The 19,515-nt window shown below is 45.2% G+C and overlaps 1 long non-coding RNA gene across 1 annotated transcript in view; it reads right to left on the reverse strand.

Moving 5' to 3' along the window:
- Positions 1-231: 231 nt before the first annotated feature.
- LOC138665687 (uncharacterized) overlaps positions 232-19,515 on the reverse strand; it is a 46,981-nt gene continuing 27,697 nt past the window's right edge. Inside the window, exons 2-4 of the long non-coding RNA XR_011318507.1 lie at positions 971-1,112; positions 741-891; positions 232-311 (exon numbers count right to left, since the gene is read on the reverse strand). This is a non-coding gene — a long non-coding RNA (uncharacterized lncRNA). The remainder of the gene's footprint in view (positions 312-740; positions 892-970; positions 1,113-19,515) is intronic.

Below are 19,515 nucleotides of genomic sequence, written 5' to 3' on the forward strand. Positions count from 1 at the left end.
AATCGAGTGTGTCACTTGCGATCTTCTCAGTTTTATCCTCATTCTTTTTTTTTTTTTAATGGACTCTCCTGCCACCGGATAGGGAGCTCTCTTCTCTGTTACCACAGCTTCTGACGAATCAGATGATCCAACAGCTGCTGCAGTTGATGTGCCTGCAGCAGCTGCTGGACATGCGGCATCAGCAGAAGCTGTGGTAAGAGATGGAGAAATTGTCCCTCCCGCTCCCGAAGGAAGTGCCTGCTCCATCAATGCCTGCTCCATCTTCGGAGTGGTCATCCACAGGAGGCGGGTTGGAAAGGTTTCCCTCAGTCCTGTGTGAGAAAAGGAAAAAAATAATTAATCATGACCGCTGCGGAGGAGCAACATTTTAGGAACAGCATAAAGGCCGCTTACTCCAAAACGCTGTTCATTTTTTTGCATGTGTGCTGATAATGCATGTTTTGATTTAACACATGCGTTATCACCACATGCTATCCAAACAATGTGCTAGTTATCTTGCGCAGTCAAAGTGCCAACACAAGATAAATAAACACGGTGTAGTGCCATACCTCTCACAACTCCATCTTTGGAATCATAGCGCAGACAGGATTTTGGAAAATGCTCTCTTCACTAGGGTATAACATCTGGATGCTGTGTATTGAACGCAGAGGCAGGACACAGCGTTCAATACGCAGTCAACTGTGCTACACCACATGGCAACATTGATGAGGCTACATATATATTAGTGGTTTATAACCTACCTCCGCAAAGTCCGGCTTGTGAGCAGGAACTGCAGCTCATCGTAAAATGGAAAGGTTATTCGACTTGGAGAAGATCCACTCCGGTCACATGTATTTATGAATTTGTTGAACCGGTCCCGAACTGACCTCCATCTCTGCTTGACATTTTTTTCTAAGAAAAAAAAAATATATATATATATTGTCAAAGTAAATTTATCATAAACTCTAATAATCGGTAACAATATAATTACCAATTTCCAATTGGTTTGCAATGGACAGGGAATCCCACTCCGGATAGAGGTCCCTCACAATCTTGGTCCAGCAATGGTCTCGGAAATATTTGTCCTTGTAGGACACATCAGCGGCATCCCATATACAAGATATATCGCGAACCTACAATGAATAGAATAGTGCCATTACATACTATATCCAAATGATAAGTAATCTAAAAGGGAACCTGTCACCCCCAAAATGGGAACTGTAGATAAGCCCTCGATGTTTCCTCAAAGATGATCAAAAGAGGTTAGATTATACTGACACAGGGGCGGTAACGGACCGATGGGCGTTGCTGTCCGGTCCAGCGTCTCCCATCTTGTTGTGATGACGTCCTCTTGTATTCACACTGCGGCTCCAGCGCAGGCGTACTTTGTCTGCCCTGTTGAGAGCAGTACGTTGCATTACTGCAGTACGTTGCTGTGCCCTCACCAGGGAGATAAGCCGCAGCGTGAATACAAGAGGACGTCATCATAACAAGATGGGAGGGGCTGTACCAGACCGCCACGCTCATTGGACCGGTACCGACCCTGGGTCAGTATAATCTAACCTCTTTTAATCATCTTTGAGGATACATCGGGGCTTATCTACAGTATACCAGAATGGGTAGATAAGCCCCTGATGCCGGTGGGCTTAGCTCTACTTCCATGTTGGAGTTAAGAGGTTTCCTTACAGCACAAATGTTTAAAAATTTGGATATATATTAACATCACCCCTACCCTAACCCAAAGTCAAACAAACAAGGCAAACACCAAATTATGTCAGTTTCACACGTCAGTGGCTCCGGTACGTGAGGTGACAGTTTCCTCACGTACCTGAGACACTGACTCACGTAGACACATTAAAATCAATGTGTCTCTACAGATGTCAGCGTGTTTTCAAGGACCGTGTGTCCGTTTTCAAAACACTGAGACATGTCAGTGTTTGTGGGAGCGCACGGATTACACGGACCCATTAAAGTCAATGGGTCCGTGTAAACACGTACCGCACATGGATGTTGTGTGTGCCATCCGTGTGCATTTTTTCTGTCATAGTGTTAACATTGAAAAAATTGTTGCAATGCAAGGACACAGACACAAAAGCAGACACACGGACATCACACGGATCCCTCAAACGGGACCCCACCCAAAAAAAATGACATAGGGTCCCCCTATATTTTTAGGCCAGAAAGGCTAGGCAGACAGCCGTGGGCCAATATTTGAGGCCCGGGAAGGGGTTAAAATACCCCTGGCTGTTCCCAGGCCATGAATATAAGCCCACAGCTGTCTGCGTAGCCTTTCTGGCACTAAAATATAGGGGGCCCCGAAAAAAAAAAGTGTTGGGGTCCCCCTATATTTTTAGGCCAGAAAGGCTACGCAGACAGCCGTGGGCTTATATTCATAGCCTAGGAAAGGGGCCATGGATATTTGCCCCCCCCCTGGCTACAAATATAAGCCCGCAGCCGCCCCGGAAAAGGCGCATCAAAAAGATGCGCCAATTCCGGCACTTAGCCCCTCTCTTCCCACTCCCGTGTAGCGGTGGGATATGGGGTAATGAGGGGTTAATGCCACCTTGCTATTGTAAGGTGGCATTAAGCCCGGTTAATAATGGAGAGGCGTCAATAAGACGCCTATCCATTATTAATCCTATGAAAGGGTTAAAAAAAAAAAAAATGAAATGAAGACACACACTTTTTGACAATTCTTTTATTTCACGCTCAATCCATCCTGAAGACCCTCGACCTGAAAAAGAAGTAACATAAAAAAACTAATTCATACTCCCTGGCCCTGTCCGCAGAAATCCATCGAGGGTCCCACGAAGATCTGCCATGGAGAACAGACACATCCAGAGATGTGTCTGCTCTCCACGGCTGCAGCAACACACTGACAGGAGCCATAGCTCCTGTCGGTGTGTAACTGCGCATGCGCGAGCGAGTTTACCGGCGTTCATTGACCCCGGTACTCTCGCTTAACGGCAGTGCTACGTGGGAAAGTTCAACGCAGCTGTACTGCCGTTAACCGAGAAGCCGGCGCCATTGAACTCCGGAACAGTACACGATACACTGCTAGGAGCTTCGCTCCTGGCAGTGTATCACCGGAGAGCAGGAGATCGGCGTGGGACACTCGGTTTTGGATTCTGCAGACAGGGAGTATGGATTTGGTTTATTTTTTGAGGATTTTTTTCTAGGGACGAGGACTTCGCGTACCAGTATGTGCTGTTGGTGAGTATATACTCTATGTTTTATGTACTGTGTGTCATGTATGTTACGTTTATTGTGTGTGTATTGTGTGTGATGTGTTTTGTGTTACCGTACTTACAATTGTGCTAAGTCGCCGGACACAGGGACAACTCTCCCATCATAATATCGGATGGGAGTAGTAGTCCCATACGGCGATTTACCACAATTGGGTGGCACTATCGTCACATGGGGACACACACACACACACATATACACACAGACTTCACACACATATCCACATACATACCAAAACGATCAAGCGACCGACATCGATCCCCATGCGACGATATGCCTCCATCATGACAGCCACACTCCGCCCACGCACTTCCGCCGACGCACTCCCTCCCGCTTCCCCGCACTTCCGGCTGTAGCGGTTCCTGCACCACAAACCGCAGAAAACCCGCAGATATTTTTTCATCTGCGGGTTTTACTGCGGGTTTGACCCTCACAATGGAGGTCTATGGGTGCAGAACCGCTGCAGTTCCGCAAAAAGAAGTGACATGCTGCGGAATATAAACCGCTGCGTTTCTGCACGGTTTTTTCTGCAGCATGTGCACAGCGGTTTGCGGTTTGCATAGGTTTACATGTAAATGCTGTGGAAACTGCAGCGGACCCGCAGCGGCAAAATCGCTGCGGTTCCGCGGTAAAAACCGCAACGTGTGAATATAGCCTTAGGCTTTTTCAGGTAAGTTTTAGCAAACTCCAGCCTGGCTTTTTTATGTCTCGGGGTAAGAAGTGGGGTCTTCCTGGGTCTCCTACCATACAGTCCCTTTTCATTCAGACGCCGACGGATAGTTGTTATGATCAGGTGGCCTTGGAGCAGCATGAAAACTTTCTCTGGAGTAGCTGGTAACTATACGGACCGCAAACCCTGATCTTAACACCGCAGAAGTAGCCGTGGGGTGTGCCTAACAAAACCTAGACACCTTGACACAGCCGGAGAACTAAATACCCCTAAAGATGGAAATAGGAAAACTATCTTGCCTCAGAGTAGACCCCCAAAGGATAGGCAGCCCCCACAAATAATGACTGTGAGTTGGAGAGGAAAAGACACACGCAGGCAGAAAACAGGCTTAGCAAAGGAGGCCACTTCTAGCTAAATAGAAAAGGACAGGACAGGATACTAAGCGGTCAGCATAAAAATACTACAAAAATATCCACAGCAGAAAATACAAAACTCCACCACCTAACTAAAGATGTGGAGAGTATAACTGCAACTCCAGAGAATCCAACCAGACTGAGAAAAGCAACTGACACAGTCAAAGCTGGAGCAAATAGAAACAAAAGATCAGCACTGAAAATAAGCACACAGCAAGTGTGCTTCAGAAAAAGAAATAAACACTTATCTTTGCTGAACTGGCAGCTAGGCAGGTGAGGCCAGGCAGAGATCCAATACTTCCAAAGAAACATTGACAACTGGCCAGGCCTAATGAATCCTGCACACTTAAATATCCCAGTCAGAACAGCAATTAGCAGATACAGCTGGCCAGGACTGTGACTCGGAGACAACTGCATTCCCAGCTACAACCACTGGAGGGAACCCAAGAGCAGAATTCACAACAGTACCCCCCCCCCTTGAGGAGGGGTCACCGAACCCTCACCAGGACCTCCAGGACGATCAGGATGAGCCAGATGAAAGGCACGGACCAAATCAGCAGCATGGACATCAGAGGCAAAAATCCAAGAATTATCCTCCTGGCCATAACCGTTTCATTTGACAAGGTATTGAAGCCTCCGCCTCGAAAAACGAGAATCCAAAATCTTCTCAACAACATATTCCAACTCCCCATCAACCAACACAGGGGCCGGAGGATCAACAGAGGGAACCACGGGCTCCACATATTTCCGCAACAAAGATCTATGGAAGACATTATGGATAGCAAAAGAGGTCGGAAGCGCCAGTCGAAAAGACACCGGATTAATAATCTCAGAAATCCTATAAGGACCAATAAACCGAGGCTTAAACTTAGGAGAAGAGACCTTTATAGGAACATGACGGGAAGACAACCAAACCAGATCCCCAAACCGAAGCCGGGAACCAACACACCGACGATGGTTAGCAAAACGTTGAGCCTCCTCCTGAGACAACACCAGATTGTCCATCACATGAGCCCAAATCTGCTGCAACCTGTAAACCACAGAATTCACACCAGGACAGTCAGAAGGCTCAACCTGCCCAGAAGAAAAACGAGGATGAAAACCAAAATTACAAAAGAAAGGCGAAACCAAAGTAGCCGAACTAGCCCGATTATTAAGGGCAAACTTGGCCAATGGCAAAAAAGCCAGCCAATCATCCTGATCAGCAGACACAAAGCATCTCAAATAATTCTCCAAAGTCTGATTAGTTCGCTCGGTCTGGCCGTTTGTCTGAGTTTGAAATGCAGAAGAAAAAGACAAATCAATGCCCAGCTTGGCACAAAAGGCCCGCCAAAACCTAGAAACAAACTGGGAACCTCTGTCGGACACAATATTCTCCGGAATACCATGCAAACGGACCACATGCTGAAAAAACAACGGAACCAAATCAGAAGAAGAGGGCAATTTAGGCAAAGGCACCAAATGAACCATCTTAGACAATCGGTCACAAACAACCCAGATAACCGACATCCTCTGGGAAACAGGAAGATCGGAAATAAAGTCCATAGAAATATGCGTCCAGGGCCTCTCAGGGACCGGCAAAGGCAAAAGCAACCCACTAGCGTGGAAGCAACCCACTAGCGCGGGAGCAACAAGGCTTGGCCCGCGCACAAGTCTCACAGGACTGTACAAAAGAACGCACATCATGCGACAAAGGCCACCAAAAGGACCTACCAACCAAATCTCTGGTACCAAAAATGCCAGGATGACCAGCCAACACGGAACAGTGAACCTCAGAAATCACTCTACTAGTCCATCTGTCAGGAACAGTTTCCCCACAGGACAGCGGTCAGGTTTGTCAGCCTGAAATTCCTGAAGAACCCGTCGTAAATCAGGGGAAATGGCAGAAAGGACCACCCCTTCTTTCAGAATACCGACCGGTTCCAAGACCTCAGGAGAATCAGGCAAAAAACTCCTAGAGAGGGCATCAGCCTTAATATTCTTAGAACCCGGAAGGTACAAGACCTCGAAATCAAAACGAGAAAAAAACAAGGACCATTGAGCCTGTCTAGGATTCAACCGTTTGGCAGACTCGAGGTAAATCAGATTCTTATGATCGGTCAAGACCACAATACGGTGCTTAGCTCCCTCAAGCCAATGTCGCCACTCCTCAAACGCCCACTTCAAAGCCAACAACTCCCGATTGCCGACATCATAATTGCGTTCAGCAGGCGAAAACTTATGGGAAAAGAAGGCACACGGTTTCACCAAGGAACCAACAGGATCCCTCTGAGACAAAACAGCCCCTGCCCCAATCTCAGAAGCGTCAACCTCAACCTGAAACGGAAGAGAAACATCCGGTTGACGCAACACTGGAGCAGAAGTAAAACGACGTTTAAGTTCCTGAAAGGCAGACACAGCCGCAGGGGACCAATTCGCCACATCAGCGCCCTTCTTCGTCAAATCAGTCAAGGGTTTAACCACGCTGGAAAAATTAGCAATGAAACGGCGATAAAAATTAGCAAAACCCAAAAATGTCTGAAGGCTCTTCACGGATGTGGGCTGAATCCAATCATGAATGGCCTGAACCTTAACCGGATCCATCTCTATAGACGAGGGAGAAAAAATAAAGCCCAAAAAGGAGACCTTCTGCACCCCAAAAAGACACTTAGACCCTTTCACAAACAAGGCATTGTCACGAAGGATCTGAAATACCATCCTGACCTGCTGCACATGAGACTCCCAATCATCGGAAAAAATCAAAATATCGTCCAAATATACAATCAAAAAATTATCAAGATAATTCCGGAAGATATCATGCATGAAAGACTGAAAAACAGATGGAGCATTAGAGAGTCTGAATGGCATCACAAAATATTCAAAATGGCCTTCGGGCTTGTTAAACGCAGTTTTCCATTCATCACCCTGCTTAATACGAACAAGATTATACGCCCCTCGAAGGTCAATCTTAGTAAACCAACTAGCTCCCTTAATCCTAGCAAACAGATCGGAAAGCAAAGGTAAAGGGTATTGAAACTTGACCGTAATCTTATTCAAGACAGGGTCTTAAGGAACCATCTTTTTTAGCAACAAAAAAGAACCCCGCTCCCAACGGTGAAGAAGATGGCCGAATATGCCCTTTCTCCAAAGACTCCTTAATATAGCTGCGCATGGCGGCATGTTCAGGTACAGACAGGTTGAAAAGTCGGACCTTAGGAAACTTACAGCCTGGAATCAAGTCAATAGCACAATCGCAGTCCCTGTGCGGTGGAAGGAAACTGGACTTGGGCTCATCGAATACATCCTGAAAATCAGACAAAAACTCCGAAATTTCAGAAGAGGAAGAAGGGGCGATAGACATCAGAGGAACATCATTATGAATCCCCTGACAACCCCAACTAGTCACAGACATGGACTTCCAATCCAACACAGGATTATGTACCTGCAACCACGGAAAACCCAGCACGATAGCATCATGCAAATTATGCAACACCAGAAATCGACAATCTTCCTGATGGGCTGGCGCCATGCGCATGGTCACCTGTGTCCGAAACTGGGGCTTATTTTTAGCCAAGGGTGTAGCATCAATGCCCCTTAAAGGAATAGGGTTCTGCAAAGGCTGCAAGGGAAAACCACAACGCCTAGCAAAGTCAAAGTCCATTAAGTTCAAAGCAGCGCCTGAATCCACAAACGCCATGACAGAAAATGATGACAATGAACAGATCAAGGACACAGATAACAGAAATTTAGGTTGTACAGTACTGATGGTAAATGAACTGGCGATCCTCTTTGTCCTCTTAGGGCAGACAGAAATGACATGGGAAGTGTCGCCACAATAATAACACAACCTATTGAGACGCCTGAAACCTTGTCGTTCTGTTTTAGACAGAATCCTATCACACTGCATAGGCTCAGGAATTTGCTCTGAGGAAAACGCCATAGCGCGCACAGTTCTGCGCTTCCGCAAGCGCTGGTCAATCTGAATGGCCAGAGACATAGAATCACTCAGATTGGAGGGTGTGGGAAACCCCACCATAACATCTTTAACGGATTCAGAAAGACCCTTTATGAAAATTGCCGCCAAAGCATCATTATTCCATTTAGTCAACACCGACCATTTTCTGAATTTCTGACAATACAATTCTGCTGCCTCTTGACCCTGAGACAGGGCCAACAAGGTCTTCTCCGCTTGATCCACCGAATTAGGTTCATCATACAGTAATCCTAACGCCCGAAAGGAGTCTACATTAAGCAAAGCAGGATCCCCAGATTCCAGGGAAAATGCCCAATCCTGTGGATCACCACGCAGCAGGGAGATGATGATTTTAACTTGTTGAATGAAATCACCGGAGGATCGAGGTTTCAATGCAAAAAACAGTTTACAGTTGTTTTTAAAACTCAAAAATTTGGACGTGTCACTGTTATGACCTGGTGGTTAGGACAATAATGGACCTGGTGGTTAAGAGCACACGGAAAGACCTGATAGTTACAATAATACAGGACAAGCTCAGGGACGTGGGAACTCTGCTGACCGCAATCCCTAATCCTATCACACACACTAGAAATAGCCGTGGATTGCTCCTAACGCTCCCTATGCAACTCGTCACAGCCTAAGGAACTAGCTAGCCCTAAAGATAGAAAAATAAAGCCTACCTTGCCTCAGAGAAATTCCCCAAAGGAAAAGGCAGCCCCCCACATATAATGACTGTGAGTAAAGATGAAAATCACAAACACAGAGATGAAATAGATTTAGCAAAGAGAGGCCCGACTTACTGAACAGACAGAGGATAGGAAAGGTAACTTTGCGGTCAGCACAAAACTACAAAAAACCATGCAGAGGCGCAAAAAGACCCTCCGCACAGACTCACGGTGCGGGGGCGCCCCTCTGCATCCCAGAGCTTCCAGCAAGCAAGACAAAAATCAAAATAGCAAGCTGGACAGAAAAATAGCAAACAAGAGAAAAACAAGCAGGAACTTAGCTTCTGCTGGAGAATACAGGTCACCAGAACGATCCAGGAGCGGACTAGACCAATACTAGAACATTGACAGGTGGCATGGAGCAATGATCTAAGTGGAGTTAAATAGAGCAGCCAGCTAACGAATTAACCTCGTCACCTGTGGAAGGAAACTCAGAAGCCGCAGCCCCACTCACAACCACCACAGGAAGCCCATGGACAGAACCAGCCGAAGTACCATTCATGACCACAGGAGGGAGCTCGACAACAGAATTCACAACAGTACCCCCCCCTTGAGGAGGGGTCACCGAACCCTCACCAGAGCCCCCAGGCCGACCAGGACGAGCCAAATGAAAGGCACGAACCAGATCGGCAGCATGAACATCAGAGGCAAAAACCCAGGAATTATCTTCCTGACCATAACCCTTCCACTTGACCAGGTACTGGAGTTTCCGTCTCGAAATACGAGAATCCAAAATCTTCTCCACCACATACTCCAACTCCCCCTCAACCAACACCGGGGCAGGAGGATCAACGGATGGAATCACAGGCGCCACGTATCTCCGCAACAACGACCTATGGAACACATTGTGGATGGCAAAAGAAGCTGGAAGGGTCAAACGAAATGACACAGGATTGAGAACCTCAGAAATCTTATACGGACCAATGAAACGAGGCTTAACCCCTTAGTGACCGAGCCAAATTTTTGAAATCTGACCAGTGTCACTTTATGTGGTAATAACTCTGGAATGCTTCAACAAAGCCCAGTGATTTTGAGATTGTTTTTTTCGTGACACATTATACTTTATGATAATGGTACATTTAGGTTGATATGCTTTATATTTATTTATAAAAAATATCAGAAATTTGAAAAAAATGTTAAAAAATTAGCAATTTTCAAACTTTGAATGATTATCCCTTTAATCCCGATAGTCATACCACAGCAAAACATTAATAAATAACATTTCCCACATGTCTGCTTTACAACAGCGCCATTTGCAAAATGTTATTTTAGTTTGTTAGCATTTTAGGAGGATTAAAAATGTAGCAACAATTTACATTTTTTTCAAGGAAATATACAAAATGTATTTTTTTAGGGACCTATCCATGTTTGATGTGAATTTGGGGGTCCTATATATAGGGAAATCCCCACAAGTGATACCATTTAAAAAACAGCACCCCCTGACATATTGAAAACTGCAGTCAGGTCGTTTGTTAACCCTTCGGGTGATTTTCAGGAATTAATGCAAAGTGGCATGAGAAAAATGAAAATGTGTATTTTTATCACCTAAATGTCACTAACTTCTGAACAGGTTACTACAGCCGACAGACTCTAAGGCCGCTATTTGGTCATGAATTTCCATGACAAACATCAGGACCATGCAATCATGATCTGAGACCACCAATTGGGATAAAGAGGAAGCCCCCACAGTCTGTTAACCGTTTATAATGATGTAGTCACTATTGACAGCAGCATCTAAGGGGTTAAATAGATTTGGATGGTGCAAACACTGATCATGGCTGATGCAGCAAGTTGTCAGCTATAGTGGACAGCTGACAGCTACTGGATTGTCACCTGTATGGGGATATAAGTCTCTTATATCTCAGGTCAGTTAAAAGGCGTATTGGCAGTCACTAAGGGGTTAAACTTAGGAGAGGAAACCTTCATAGGAACATGACGAGACAACAACCAAACCAAATCCCCAACACGAAGTCGGGAACCCACACAGCGCCGGCGGTTAGCGGAACGTTGAGCCTTCTCCTGAGACAATGTCAAATTGTCCACCACATGAGTCCAAATCTGCTGCAACCTATCCACCACAGTATCTACACCAGGACAGTCCGAAGACTCAACCTGCCCTGAAGAGAAACGAGGATGGAAACCAGAATTGCAGAAAAACGGCGAAACCAAAGTAGCCGAACTGGCCCGATTATTAAGGGCGAACTCAGCCAAAGGCAAAAAGGACACCCAATCATCCTGATCAGCAGAAACAAAGCATCTCAGATATGTTTCCAAAGTCTGATTAGTACGTTCGGTTTGGCCATTTGTCTGAGGATGGAAAGCCGAGGAAAAAGACAAATCAATGCCCATCCTAGCACAAAAGGATCGCCAAAACCTCGAAACAAACTGGGAACCTCTGTCCGAAACTATGTTCTCCGGAATGCCATGTAAACGAACCACATGCTGGAAAAACAATGGCACCAAATCAGAGGAGGAAGGCAATTTAGACAAGGGTACCAAATGGACCATCTTAGAGAAGTGATCACAAACCACCCAAATGACTGACATCTTTTGAGAGACAGGGAGATCCGAAATAAAATCCATAGAAATATGCGTCCAGGGCCTCTTCGGGACCGGCAAGGGCAAAAGCAACCCACTGGCACGAGAACAGCAGGGCTTAGCCCGAGCACAAGTCCCACAGGACTGCACAAAAGAACGCACATCCCGTGACAAAGACGGCCACCAAAAGGATCTAGCCACCAAATCTCTGGTACCAAAGATTCCAGGATGACCAGCCAACACCAAACAATGAACCTCAGAGATAACTCTACTAGTCCATTTATCAGGGACAAACAGTTTCTCTGCTGGGCAACGGTCAGGTCTATCAGCCTGAAATTTTTGCAGCACCCGCCGCAAATCAGGGGACATGGCAGACAAAATTACCCCCTCTTTGAGAATACCCGCCGGCTCAGGAACACCCGGAGAGTCGGGCACAAAACTCCTTGACAGGGCATCAGCCTTCACATTCTTAGAGCCCGGAAGGTATGAAACCACAAAATCAAAACGGGAGAAAAATAGCGACCATCGAGCCTGTCTAGGATTCAACCGTTTGGCAGACTCGAGATAAGTCAAATTCTTGTGATCCGTCAAGACCACCACGCGATGCTTGGCTCCTTCAAGCCAATGACGCCACTCCTTGAATGCCCACTTCATGGCCAACAACTCTCGATTGCCAACATCATAATTGCGCTCAGCAGGCGAAAACTTTCTAGAAAAGAAGGCACATGGTTTCATCACCGAGCCATCAGAACTTCTTTGCGACAAAACAGCCCCTGCTCCAATCTCAGAAGCATCAACCTCGACCTGAAACAGGAGCGAAACATCTGGCTGGCACAACACAGGGGCAGAAGAAAAACAACGCTTCAACTCCTGAAAAGCTTCCACAGCCGCAGAAGACCAATTGACCACATCAGCACCCTTCTTGGTCAAATCAGTCAACGGTTTAGCAACACTAGAAAAATTACTGATGAAGCGACGATAAAAATTAGCAAAGCCCAGGAACTTTTGCAGGCTCTTCACAGATGTCGGCTGAGTCCAATCATAAATGGCCTGGACTTTAACAGGGTCCATCTCGATAGTAGAAGGGGAAAAAAATGAAAGCCAAAAATGAAACCTTCTGAACTCCAAAGAGACACTTTGACCCCTTCACAAACAAAGAATTCGCACGAAGGACCTGGAACACCATTCTGACCTGCTTCACGTGAGACTCCTAATCATCCGAAAAGACCAAAATATCATCCAAATATACAATCAGGAATTTATCCAGGTACTCTCGGAAGATGTCATGCATAAAGGACTGAAATACTGATGGAGCATTGGAAAGTCCGAATGGCATAACCAGGTACTCAAAATGGCCCTCGGGCGTATTAAATGCTGTTTTCCATTCATCGCCCTGTTTAATACGCACAAGATTATACGCCCCTCGAAGATCTATCTTGGTGAACCGACTAGCCCCTTTAATCCGAGCAAACAAATCAGACAGCAGTGGCAAAGGATACTGAAACCTGACTGTAATTTTATTAAGAAGGCGGTAATCAATACAAGGTCTCAAAGAACCATCCTTCTTGGCCACAAAAAAGAACCCTGCTCCTAACGGTGATGACGACGGGCGAATATGACCTTTCTCCAAGGATTCCTTTATATAACTCCGCATAGCGGCGTGTTCTGGCACAGATAAATTGAACAGTCGGCCCTTAGGAAACTTACTACCAGGAATCAAATTAATAGCACAATCGCAATCCCTATGAGGAGGTAGGGCACTGGATTTGGGCTTATCAAATACATCCCGGTAATCCGACAAAAACTCCGGGACTTCAGAAGGAGTGGACGACGAAATTGACAAAAATGGAACATCACCATGTACCCCCTGACAACCCCAGCTGGACACAGACATAGATTTCCAATCCAATACTGGATTATGGACCTGTAGCCATGGCAACCCCAAAACGACCACATCATGCAGATTATGCAACACCAAAAAGCGAATATCCTCCTGATGTGCAGGAGCCATGCACATGGTCAATTGGGTCCAGTACTGAGGCTTATTCTTGGCCAAAGGCGTAGCATCAATTCCTCTCAATGGAATAGGATACTGCAAGGGCTCCAAGAAAAAACCACAGCGCCTAGCAAACTCCAAGTCCATCAAATTCAGGGCAGCGCCTGAATCCACAAATGCCATAACAGAATAGGACGACAGAGAGCAAATCAGAGTAACGGACAAAAGAAATTTCGACTGTACCGTACCAATGGTGGCAGACCTAGCGAACCGCTTAGTGCGCTTAGGACAATCGGAGATAGCATGAGTGGAATCCCCACAGTAAAAACACAGCCCATTCCGACGTCTGTGTTCTTGCCGTTCAGCTCTGGTCAAAGTCCTATCACATTGCATAGGCTCAGGTCTATGCTCAGATAATACCGCCAAATGGTGCACAGCTTTACGCTCACGCAAGCGTCGATCGATCTGAATGGCCAAAGACATAGACTCATTCAGACCAGCAGGCATGGGAAATCCCACCATGACATCCTTAAGGGCTTCAGAGAGACCCTTTCTGAAAATTGCTGCCAGGGCACATTCATTCCACTGAGTGAGTACAGATCACTTACTAAACTTCTGACAATATATCTCTACCTCATCCTGACCCTGACACAGAGCCAGCAAGATTTTCTCTGCCTGATCCACTGAATTTGGTTCATCATAAAGCAATCCCAGCGCCAGAAAAAATGCATCAACATCACGCAATGCCGGATCTCCTGGCACAAGGGAAAATGCCCAGTCTTAAGGGTCACCACATAACAAAGAAATAATGATTTTCACTTGTTGAGCAGGGTCACCTGAGGAGCGAGGTTTCAAAGCAAGAAACAATTTACAATTATTTTTGAAATTCAGAAACTTAGATCTATCCCCAAAAAACAAATCAGGAATTGGAATCCTAGGCTCTGACATCGGATTCTGAACCCCAAAATCTTGAATGTTTTGTACCCTTGCAGTGAGATTATCCATCCAAGAGGACAGACCTTGGATATCCATATCTACACCTGTATCCTGAACCACCCAGAGGTAAAGGGGAAAAGAGAGACAAAACACAGTGCAAAGAAAAAAAAATGGTCTCAGAACTTCTCTTATCCCTCTATTGAGATGCATTAATACTTTGGGCCACCTGTACTGTTATGACCTGGTGGTTAGGACAATAATGGACCTGGTGGTTAAGAGCACACGGAAAGACCTGATAGTTACAATAATACAGGACAAGCTCAGGGACGTGGGAACTCTGCTGACCGCAATCCCTAATCCTATCACACACACTAGAAATAGCCGTGGATTGCTCCTAACGCTCCCTATGCAACTCGTCACAGCCTAAGGAACTAGCTAGCCCTAAAGATAGAAAAATAAAGTCTACCTTGCCTCAGAGAAATTCCCCAAAGGAAAAGGCAGCCCCTCACATATGACTGTGAGTAAAGATGAAAATCACAAACACAGAGATGAAATAGATTTAGCAAAGAGAGGCCCGACTTACTGAACAGACAGAGGATAGGAAAGGTAACTTTGCGGTCAGCACAAAACTACAAAAAACCACACAGAGGCGCAAAAACACCCTCCGCACCGACTCACGGTGCGGGGGTGCCCCTCTGCATCCCAGAGCTTCCAGCAAGCAAGACAAAAATCAATATAGCAAGCTGGACAGAAAAATAGCAAACAAGAGAAAAACAAGCAGGAACTTAGCTTCTGCTGGAGAATACAGGTCACCAGAACGATCCAGGAGCGGACTAGACCAATACTAGAACATTGACAGGTGGCATGGAGCAATGATCTAAGTGGAGTTAAATAGAGCAGCCAGCTAACGAATTAACCTCGTCACCTGTGGAAGGAAACTCAGAAGCCGCAGCCCCACTCATAACCACCAGAGGAAGCCCATGGACAGAACCAGCTGAAGTTCCATTCATGACCACAGGAGGGAGCTCGACAACAGAATTCACAACATGTCACCAAAAAACAAATCAGGAGTAGGAATCTTTGGTTCTAAAGCCGGAGTCTGAACAATGTAATCAGAAATACCCTGTACCCTAGCAGCAAGCTGGTCTACACGAGAAGCTAATTCCTGAACATTCATGCTAGCACAAGGCTCTTCAGCCACCCAGAGATTAAGAGGGAGAAGACAAAGTAGACTGAAGAAAAAAAAATGGCTCAAGACCTTTCCTCCCTTCTTCTGAGATGCATTTAACTCATTATTGGCCAGTTGTACTGTTATGATCAGGTGGCCTTGGAGCAGCAGTAAAACTTTCTCTGGAGTAGGTGGTAACTATACGGACCGCAAACCCTGATCTTAACACAGCAACTAGAAGTAGCCGTGGGGTGTGCCTAACAAAACCTAGACACCTCGACACAGCCTGAGAACTAAATACCCCTAAAGATGGAAAGAGGAAAACTATCTTGCCTCAGAGTAGACCCCCAAAGGATAGGCAGCCCCCCACAAATAATGACTGTGAGTTGGAGAGGAAAAGACACACGCAGGCAGAAAACAGGCTTAGCAAAGGAGGCCACTTCTAGCTAAATAGAAAAGGACAGGATACTAAGCGGTCAGCATAAAAATACGACAAAAATATCCACAGCAGAAAATACAAAACTCCACCACCTAACTAAAGATGTGGAGAGTATAACTGCAACTCCAGAGAATCCAACCAGACTGAGAAAAGCAACTGACACAGTCAAAGCTGGAGCAAATAGAAACAAAAGATCAGCACTGAAAATAAGCACACAGCAAGTGTGCTTCAGAAAAAGAAATAAACACTTATCTTTGCTGAACTGGCAGCTAGGCAGGTGAGGCCAGGCAGAGATCCAATACTTCCAAAGAAACATTGACAACTTGCCAGGGCTAATGAATCCTGCACACTTAAATATCCCAGTCAGAACAGCAATTAGCAGATACACCTGGCCAGGACTATGACTCGGAGACAACTGCATTCCCAGCTACAACCACTGGAGGGAACCCAAGAGCAGAATTCACATCAGATAGTACAGGATGACACTGTTGTACCCTCGGACTGCAGGGCAGCTTCAACTTGTTTGGATTTTAGTCTAGGTTCTTTATCCAACATCCGCACAATCTTGCGTTGAAATCTCTTGTCAATTTTTCTTTTCCGTCCATATCTAGGGAGGTTAGCCACAGTGCCATGGGCTTTAAACTTCTTGATGACACTGCGCACGGTAGACACAGGAACATTCAGGTCTTTGGAGATGAATTGTAGCCTTGAAATTGCTCATGCTTCCTCACAATTTGGTTTCTCAAGTCCTTAGACAGTTCTTTGGTTTTTCTTTTCTCCATGCTCAATGTGGTACACACAAGGACACAGGACAGAGGTTGAGTCAACTTTAATCCATGTCAACTGGCTGCAAGTGTGATTTAGTTATTGCCAACACCTCTTAGGTGCCACAGGTAAGTTACAGGTGCTGTTAATTACACAAATTAGAGAAGCATCACATGATTTTTCGAACGGTGCCAATACTTTTGTCCACCCTCTTTTTTATATTTGATGTGGAATTATATCCAATTTGGCTTTAGGACAATTCTTTTTGTGTTTTTTTCATTTAAGACAAATTAAATGAAGATAATAATATCAAAGAATTTGTGATTGCAATCATTTTCAGGAAGAAACTGAGTATTATCTGACAGAATTGCAGGGGTGTTAATACTTTTGGCCATTACTTAGTCTATGTATCTAATCCTATCATGTGTGATATAGTCTATGCATCTAATCCTATCATGTGAAATATAGTCTATGTATCTAATCCTATCAGGTGTGATATAGTCTATGCATCTAATCCTCTCATGTGTGATATAGTCTGTGTATCTTATCCTCTCATGTACAATATAGTCTATGTATCTAATCCTATCATGTGTGATACAGTGAGAAGTAAAGCAGCAACTAAGAGAATCAGTGCTGCCAGCCGTCCTCAGAGACACTGTCTACGTGCTAGTCTCACTGGAGGTCACCAACAAAATGTTTCCGCGCTGTGACCCTAAACTTCATTCTTTCTTATCCTTTTGCAAACTTTCAGATGGGGAGGAGAGGAGAGACGTCACACACATGGGCCCACATTTACTGCAATCGTAATGCAAGCTAATACACTAGGTTTTCAGGGATATTTTCAGCAGCTGCTCTCCCTGACGTATAAAAAATGTTACATTATTTTTCATATTTTATAACCTTTAAAAAAATTCAATTTTTCACTTAACTTAAAAAGGAACTGGTAACCTTTATTGGGTACCAGTCACCTGATTCATGCTGCCCAAACTGCAGGCAGCATGAATCGCAGACTGGCTGCATGAATATATTCTGAAACGTTCCAACGGGACCACTGCTAGAGACTTGACTGGTCTGGCAGAGCCCACTTATGGCTCTTCACTGCAGCTGATTGATAGATGTCACCCATAATTGGGTAATTCTGATCTATGACAGGATCAAAAACCAACCTGTATTTGTAATCACACAGTCCAAAATAAAACACAAAAGTGTCCAAAGCTTAGAATGGGTACATGTTCAATCCATGAAAGACTCAGCTAGAACATGAACAATGGATGTCTGAATGAGGCTTTAAGCTGAACTTAGACATACGTGGAAGTTCTAAGGCTGTTGAATTAGGGTTGGAGACACATGGCCAGTCTCTGCATCATGAGCATCGTGGTCCGTGCAGTTTCTGGTTTGTGGTCATCTGAATTCACTCTTAACACTAAAAGGATGAGATTGACATGCTTTATTCTACAGAACAATGTACAGACATTATAAATAATGCCATAACGACCGCCAATACAACTTTTAACGGCGGCAGCTAAGGATACTTATTCCTCAGCACTGCTTTTTAACGGAGCTGAGAAATACAGTAAGGTTATAGCGTCCCCAGAGTCGGAAAATCATGATTTGGGTCGGTTTTTACCGTCCCCAGTGTAGCGTTCGCCGTTATTCACTGAATAACAGCGACCGCAAAAAAAAAAAGTCAGATATCCCATTTATTGCACTCTCCTCTGATATGATCTAGCACATCAGAGAAGAGAAAAATGGGGTCCCCCTCCCCAGTAACTCCGGTGTCCCCCGATGCCTCTGGCGCTGTCCCCCGGCCCTCTGCGTCTTCTTCCGGGAAAATGGCGGGCACATGCGCAGTGCACACATCAATATCTGCCAGCCGGCACCCGGCAACAATAGATTTTTCCTATTGGTTCATTTCATAGAATCATAGAATGGTAGAGTTGGAAGGGACCTCCTTGGTCATCTGGTCCAACCCCCTGCTCAAACCAGGATTCACAAAATCATCCCAGACAGATGTCTGTCCAGCCTCTGTTTGAAGACTTCCATTGAAGGAGATCTCACCACCTTTCGTGGCGGCCTGTTCCACTCATTGATCACCCTCACTGTCAAAAAGTTTTTTCTAATATCTAATCTGTGTCTCTTCCAATTCAGTTTTATCCCATTGCTTCTAGTTTTCCTTGTGCAAATGAGAATAAAGACGAGACAGCCCCTTGAGATATTTATAGACAGATATGAAATCTCCTCTCAATCTTCTTTTTTGCAAGCTAAACATTCCCAAATCCTGCAACCGCTCCTCATAGGACATGGTTTGCAGATCGGTCAGCATTCTGGTCGCTCTTCTCTGAACTTGATCCAGTTTGTTGATGTTTTTTTTTAAATGTAGTAGGCACATAGGCCCTATCACAGTGATCAAAATAAAAAAAATAGTAAATCAAGCTGTGTTAGGGATTGATTTAGAATTGGGGAGTTTCCACTGTTTAGGTACTGTACATCAGGGGATCTCCAAACACGACATGGCGCCTGCCATTGATTCCAGATGATTTTTTGTTCAAAAAGTCAAACGGTGCTCCCTTCCTTCTGAGCCCTGCCATGCGCCCAAACAGTGGCTTTCCCCCACATACGGGGTATCAGCGAACTCAGGAGAAATGAGGGGTGCAGTTTTTAGAATGGTGTCACTTTTGGGTATTTTCC

Source organism: Ranitomeya imitator, chromosome 2, assembly GCF_032444005.1.
Source record: "Ranitomeya imitator isolate aRanImi1 chromosome 2, aRanImi1.pri, whole genome shotgun sequence".
NCBI classification, from domain to species: Eukaryota; Metazoa; Chordata; class Amphibia; order Anura; family Dendrobatidae; genus Ranitomeya; species Ranitomeya imitator.